This window comes from Protobothrops mucrosquamatus, unplaced genomic scaffold (assembly GCF_001527695.2).
Source record: "Protobothrops mucrosquamatus isolate PMUCROS unplaced genomic scaffold, P.Mucros_1.0 scaffold1422, whole genome shotgun sequence".
NCBI classification, from domain to species: Eukaryota; Metazoa; Chordata; class Lepidosauria; order Squamata; family Viperidae; genus Protobothrops; species Protobothrops mucrosquamatus.
Window position 1 is genome coordinate 316,953 of NW_015387607.1, and position 7,353 is coordinate 324,305.

Below are 7,353 nucleotides of genomic sequence, written 5' to 3' on the forward strand. Positions count from 1 at the left end.
TATCCATCATTATTCTTGATGCTGTAAGCATATATCTCAATAAATTGTGGTGTATCTTGTTTATTTTTTTCTGGTATTATACCTAAGGCAAAAAATGATTTTATTTCAAATTTAAACTCCAAAATGTTCTGTGTTGTACTATGTATCTTTACTATGTATTTGTATCTTTCTAGTAGTTTTGAGGGGCTTTTAATACATCCACCACATATAGTAAAATATTTCTTCTATTTAATGGCATTTCCAACATTTATTATGCATGACTGGTCTATCTATTGCTTTTTTTTTTTTTTTTGGAGTAATGAAATACTTTCACTTTTGCCACATGGAAGTCAAGGGTATAAAGATTTATTTTAATGTAGTGAAAGTGATTTGATTTACAATGGATTATATAGTAAGGAATTTGTATTTTACCACTTCGAAAAAGTTCAGAGAAGAGCAACTAAGAAGGAGACTAAAACATATGAAAAACGGCTGCAGGACTTGGGTTTGGCTGGGGTAGGCAACCTTGGCTCTTTTATGACTCGTGGACTTCAACTCCCAGAATTCCTGAGCCAGCATGGCTGGCTCAGGAATTCTGGGAATTGAAGTCCAAGAGTCATAAAAGAGCCAAGGTTGCCTACCTCTGGGCTAGTCTAAAGAAAAGAAGAAATAGGGGTGACATGATAGCAGTATTCCAGTATTTGAGAGGCTGCCACAAAGAAGAGGGGGTCAAATTATTCTCCAAAGCACCAGGGGGCAGGACAAGAAACAATGGTTGGAAACTGATCAGAGAAGCAACCTGGAATTAAGGAGAAAGTTCCTAACGGTGAGGACAATTAACCAGTGGAAAGGCTTGCCTTCTGAAATCGTGGGCACTCCATCACTGGAGGGTTTTAAGAAGAGACTGGACAGTCACTTGTCTGAGATGATGTAGGTCAGGGGTGTCAAACTGCCGGCCTGCGGTCCGGATGCATTATGGCAAAACCGTGTCCATCCCATTGCTGGCAATGGGAAAAAAGTTGCAATACGTTAAATTCAGTACTAGCAGTGGGAACTTACTAGTTGTAGCTGATTCAGTGCTGTGGCTTCAGGTCTGCCAGACTGTTGCTGCAGTCATGCAATGCTCATTTTAAACATTCCATGACAGTTTCCCAGCCGCTCTCACAATCTTGCTCCCTCTCCCACCCAACATCAGCCACTTATCTGTCTCCTCGGAAGGGAAGGAAGGAGCAGGGAAGAAAGAACCCCCTGTGCATCCTTCCTGGTCCAGACTGGCTCCTGTATGCTCCCTCAACTCACATCCCCTCATGTGCCTTCCCAACCCATGTACCATAGTACACCATCCCTGATCCACATGTACCACATTTCTCTGATCCACATGGCATCTCTTGGGCAAATCCACAAACCTTCCCAACCCATGCTGCCCTCCTGTGCACTGTCTCTGACACCTCTCACACAGTCCTGCAACTTCCCCCACATGCCCTACCTCACATCACATGGCATATTTCATGCACCCCCATTCATCCTCCTGACTCATGGTAGCCAGCTATGTACCCTCTACAATCCACATTGCATCTTTTGTTCATACCCTTACAGTCTTTTTGACCCACACCCCCTTGCTCCCTCCTCCACATGGCAGCAGTCATTTACTTGCCTATTAGCCTTGGACTTGCAACTTCCAGCTGGCTTCTCCACTGATAGTCCCCCTGCAAGCTTCCCACAAGCAAAGTAAATGGGAAAGCCAACTGGAATTCTAGGTAGGGAGGGAAAGAGGGAAGGAGGAGGGAGGGAGGAACAGTAAGAAGAAAGGAAGGAAGAGGGAGGGAGAGAAGAAAGGAAGTGTGGAAAGAGGAGGGAAAGAGGAAGAAACAGGAAGAAAGGAAGAAATAATGGAAGGGAGGAAGGAACAGGAAAGAAGGAAGAAAGAGGAAGGGAAGGAAGGAAGATTTTCAGTGTACCCTGTGAGCTTCCCAGGCTACTGGAAAACCAGTGGGGAAGCCAGCAGGAAGGTGAAAGTTATTCCCACTCCTATTGTTTTTTTGGCCTGCCCAGTAGTTATTCTGTTTTTCTGTTGATGTAAGGGAATATCTTGCAACAATAACCCAATGGGGCATCTGGTTAACATTATCTAGTTAAAATTATATCCAGCTGAACGGGTAGGGCCAGAAATAACGCACAATAGCTCGTAGTTGCTGTGGTAACCATGACTTTCTGAGCCACTCCTGACAGGGAAACCTCAGCATGGACACTGGAACTGGTCAGAATAAACAACTCAGGACGTACCAATATCACAGAGAGGCTGTGGCCTCCCTGTGGCCCTGACACTGCTGAATAAAGGGAATGGAAAAGAGCAGCAAGGGTCAAGAAGAGGTATTTGGAGCTTCACTGTGTTCCTGAAATTCTCAGGAACATAACGGGAACTGAATTTCAGAACTTGGCTTAGATAACACTCGCTTCAGTAATACCTGCCCCATTTCATGCCATGAGAAGGTGACCCATCCCTAGGCTTGGCAGGACAAAATTGATTTTCCTCTTCACCATCTCAGTGCTAGGATTGGCAAAACATTTGGTCAGATCCTGGAGTTAGAGACATCAGTGTACCCCGGATCTCAGCTACATGGAACATCTGGAAACATCTCCTATGAGCTTGAGTTCTTCTTCATCATAGGAATAAGTTTCAGTTTTGCGGCTGGAGTGTGTCTCCTTTTCATTATTTAGCTTGCAGAAGCTTACTGGAGATATGGTGATTACACTAGGACTTTATTAGGGGTGGGGCCCAGAATTTTCAGCTCTTTCCCACTCTCTTTTCCATGGGGGGGGGTGTTAACACATTTCTTTAATTGCACTTCTGTGGCAAATTGGTAGGAAATTGTGTTATGATATGTAGCAGCTACCTGACAACTTTCTTCCTGCAATCCTGATGGCCCTGGATGCTGCAAACTGAAGTGACGGTATGAAATCCCTGATAAGGATACTTTTCCTAACACATGCTTTGTGGATTAACCACAAACGTTCATAAGCCAGAAGGCCAATGTACTGCACATCCATCAGCTCATTCCAGGGCCTTTATGCATCACCTCAGGGCTTCAAGATTCCTAAATAAGCAGGGCATGCTGTTTAGTCCAGACACTGCTAGGCAATGTTTATTGAGGTCAGTATTACCTACCTGACAGTGAGTTAGGCAAGGGATGGATGGAAAATGGTAAAAGGAGAAAAAGATAAGAGACATAAAAAATAAAATAGGAGCAGACCAAGAGTCCAAGAAGTTATTGTTGGAAGGGCTTTTAAAACAAAATCACTGGGGGTCTTGGTGGAAACATACATGAAATGTTTGGAGTATGTGAGATAAGGGAAAGATTATAGGGAAGAGAGAGGAACCTTATATACAGTTATTTGACTGCACAAAACTTTTGAACAGGATTCAAAATAGCACTTTAATGTTTCTCCTACTATGCAGTTACGTTCCAGTTCAGTAATAAAAAACACAGTGCCAAAAATGTCTCAGCACAATTAATCCACACAATTATATGAAATTGCCCATGAATGCAAAAGCATATCAACAGCAAGGTGTGAGTGAAAGGGTAAAAGTTAAGGGCCACAGTGTCCAATTGCTCTGAAATAAGTAACAGAGGAATGGAAAGGTTTGGAAATATCAGCTTCCCCTTCCAAAGGAAAATCAAATTAATAACCCCAATTCTGAGTAGAAATCTATATGAAAATTTCAGAAGCATTTATCTTTGTTTCCAAATTGGATCCTAAATGCAGTGCTTGTATTATTTCCCAGTGCCACCATTAGGGGCCTCTGTTCTTCTAGAGATGAGATGAACAAGGCATCTGAATGGGACATTTCCATTTTAATCACTGTATAAGGATCATACTGTGTTATACTTTAATTTGCTCTGCAGCAGCAGTGTGTCTGTATATCTTAAATACCGTACTAATTCTATAAGAACACTTCCCAGCCAGAACTTTCTCAACATACAAAACTAGTTCCCCCCTTACACAACATAGTGTACAGATTTTAGAAAATGGCAATTGCTTTTGAGTTTCAAGTTTTCTAACACCGATTAATTAACCTCAAGTATTAATAAACTTTACAAGCCCTGGGCACCATGATGACAATAATGCTGAAACTGCATTACATTGCAAAATGAAGTTGCTGAAATCATATGAGATTAAGGCCACTTTCTTTCTATAAAATCACCATTTGGGGAGTCCTTCAGCTGCTACTTAAGACTGTCACAATTGACACACAAATTTTAATCTACCTGATATGAGCAGGTAGTGGGGAGTAGCTGGTCTTTCAAAGAACAAATCAGTCATATGCCCAGAGGGAGTCACCTGACCCCCTAAGAGCAGTGTTGGGATTCAAATATGTGAACAACTGGTTTTCTGTGTGGATGCTGCTTCCGGAAGTCCATTCTGGGCCTGGGCAACAAAAAATTAGCTACCGGTTCTGCTGAACTGGTGCGAACTGGCTGAATCCCACCACTGCCTAAGAGCCAATAAAGGAAAAGAAGGGCATTCTGTTGAAGTGGGGGGGGGGAGAAGAGATTTTGAGTTTGGGGGAGTTAACTGGAGTCCTGAATGAGGAGGTGGCTTCAGGCAAGTCTGGAAGTTGAGTTGTTTGGCTATAGTTGGAATAGCGTTAAGATTGTATTTTATCTTTTTTTTTCTTTTTAAAAAAATATTTGATGTAGAACCTTATATTCTTTTGGCACCTTCAATAAAGTTGATTTGAGGTTAAATTCTGGCGTTGTGGCCTTTCAGCATCCACCTCAGCTATTGATCCCCTGAAGTTTTGTTTGGTTTCCCTTCCCACTTTTTAGCCAGACCCCCAAAGTGGGGTGAGGATTTCAGTCTTCTCCTGCTTCCCCAGAGGGCTGGTGGGGAAGGGAGAAAATGGGTTATAATAACCAAGGGGCTGGGGGGTGGGGGTGGCAGCAAGGGGGCTTTTCCAGTCATTGTTCCTCCTCAGGTGTGGATTACCTCAGAACTGATGAGCGTTAGGGGACAGGCTGGTTCAACCCTGAGGGCACCTTTTCCCTCATTACAATTTAATATCCAGTTACAGGAATTATATAGTTTGCACACCCTATTTCTGTGCAAAAATAAAGTTAATTTGGCTGTGACCGATTATTATGTTTGGTCGCACAGTAAGCCAGATATTTAGGCTGGATTTGGCAATTTTTATCCTCTTATTGAGTCCTTCCTAAGGATCTCGGGTAGGCAGATTTTGTTTGATGGCTGGAGGTAAACTGGAGGTAAACTGTTCCAAGAAAAGCTGCCTTTTATAATTGACTGATGGTGATTTTGTCAGTGCTGAGGGCGCTCAAGTAGCGCTCCAGAGGTTTTGGAATTGCAACCAAGACACTATTACTAATGGAAACACCTTTGCTTTACTTTGCCACAGTCCTTCTATTTACAGTCCTTGATATTTTGTGATTCTCTCCTTTTTTGATTGTGATTCTCTTCTGCTATCTTCAGGTATTGCATTGTCCTCCATTCAGACTTTTTTTTTGTCTTTCTTATCAACAATTGTTAATAAAGGATGTCATATGGCAGGTGGCATCTGTTTTAATTATTATTATTATCATCATCATTATTATTACATTTTCCCTAACCTTTCTCTCTCATTCACTCTCTCTTTCTCTAAGCAGTGAATCTACCTAATACTATTGGGCAGCGTCGAGCTTCGGGTTTTGTGACAGGTTTTTAGGCAGATATCAGCCATGAAATCCTACTCCAGTATAATTAATAATTCTGTCTTCCATTTTCCACACAACATATACAAAGGTAAGCAGATTATATAATTTATATTTATCTTCTTCAAAATCATTGTTGCATGAAATCTTGAGAATTCTTTTCCCATCAGACACTTATGTAACAAATTCAAAATCTGTCAGTTTTTTAACCCACATTTCGGGGACCCCAGTTTGTAAATGTTGGGGGGAAACCAGAATATTTTTCAAATTCATATCTCAACTTATCCTATATTTTAAAATCTTGTTCAATAAATCAGTCTTGCAATATATATTGATTCCAATCCTAAAAAAAATCATTAACAACTTTATCTAAGGTAACTTCTATAGAATTCACAGAATTTGTGAGATACAGATTCTAGTATTAGTCTACACCAGGCATGTCAAACTGCCAGCCTGTGGGCTGATGCGTCACACCGAAACCGTGCCCGCCCCTTTGCCGACAATGGGAAAAAAGTCCCGATACGTTGTGTGATGTCACGTGAAGTCGTGAGTTTGACATGCCTGGTCTACACACATACAATATTTCACCTCATAAAGCAAGTAATTGCCTAATAAAAAAATGAATCTTCTTTTTTGCCAGAATAACTATTTTTCTCACTAATTCAGAAACAAAATAATCACAATTTTGGTTCATACATCATAATAAAATCTTGGGCATAGAATCTCACAGGGTGACTTTGGACATGTTATTCCTTCTTAGCGCAACATACCACACAGAAACCTAGAAACCAGGAGACTGTGAGACTTAGGCATGAAAGCCAGCTGGGTGACTTTGGGCCAGACACTCTCTCAGCCCAACCCACTTCACAGGGATGTTGTTGGGGAAAAAGAGGTGGAGGAAGGAGTATTATGTATGTTCACCACCTTGAGTTACTTATAAAGCAGTAAAGGCAGGATAAAAATCTAAAAAATAAATATGTACCCCTGAGCTCTTGTATGAAAAGCAAGATATAAATCTAATAAAGAAATAATGATCTAAATTAATTAGACTGAGCCCATTGTACTGAGCCGTAAAGCAGAAATAAGAAAGATTTACAAGCAAGTTGGGGCTCCCCAATATGGATGAAGGAATTCCTCAACAGTCTTGCATACTGTTGCGTTAATTTCTCTAGCAAATATCATTTGAATTTTACTACAATTTTATCTTGAAAGTGCCATCTACCTGTCTTTCATAAGAAAGATTTGAGGGCACATGACAAGTAAACAAAAAAACCATTCATGGACCACAGTTCATTTCATCAGATTCACAAAATGGAATTTTTCTTGAGAAAGCTAACACCCAGGGGGAAAAAAAGCATTGCTGCTCTCCAACAGGAGAATTACAACTACCACACCATCTTTAAAATACAATCTTAATAAGCCCTTCAGAAACATACTTCATAAAAGCAGGTTATTTCTATATCAGGGTTGGGGGGGGGGAAGGTTGAGTGGGAACAACCCAAACTACATAGATACATAGAGAGTTATCCTTTATAGCTAAATGGAAAAATTGTAACCGAGAAAAGGTATAGAAAAAGAGAGCTTCAGATTAATATGTACACCTAGCTCTCTCAGAATCCAAAAAAGGGAGAACAAAACTATTCTAGGAACATCAGGGTTTAAATCTTCC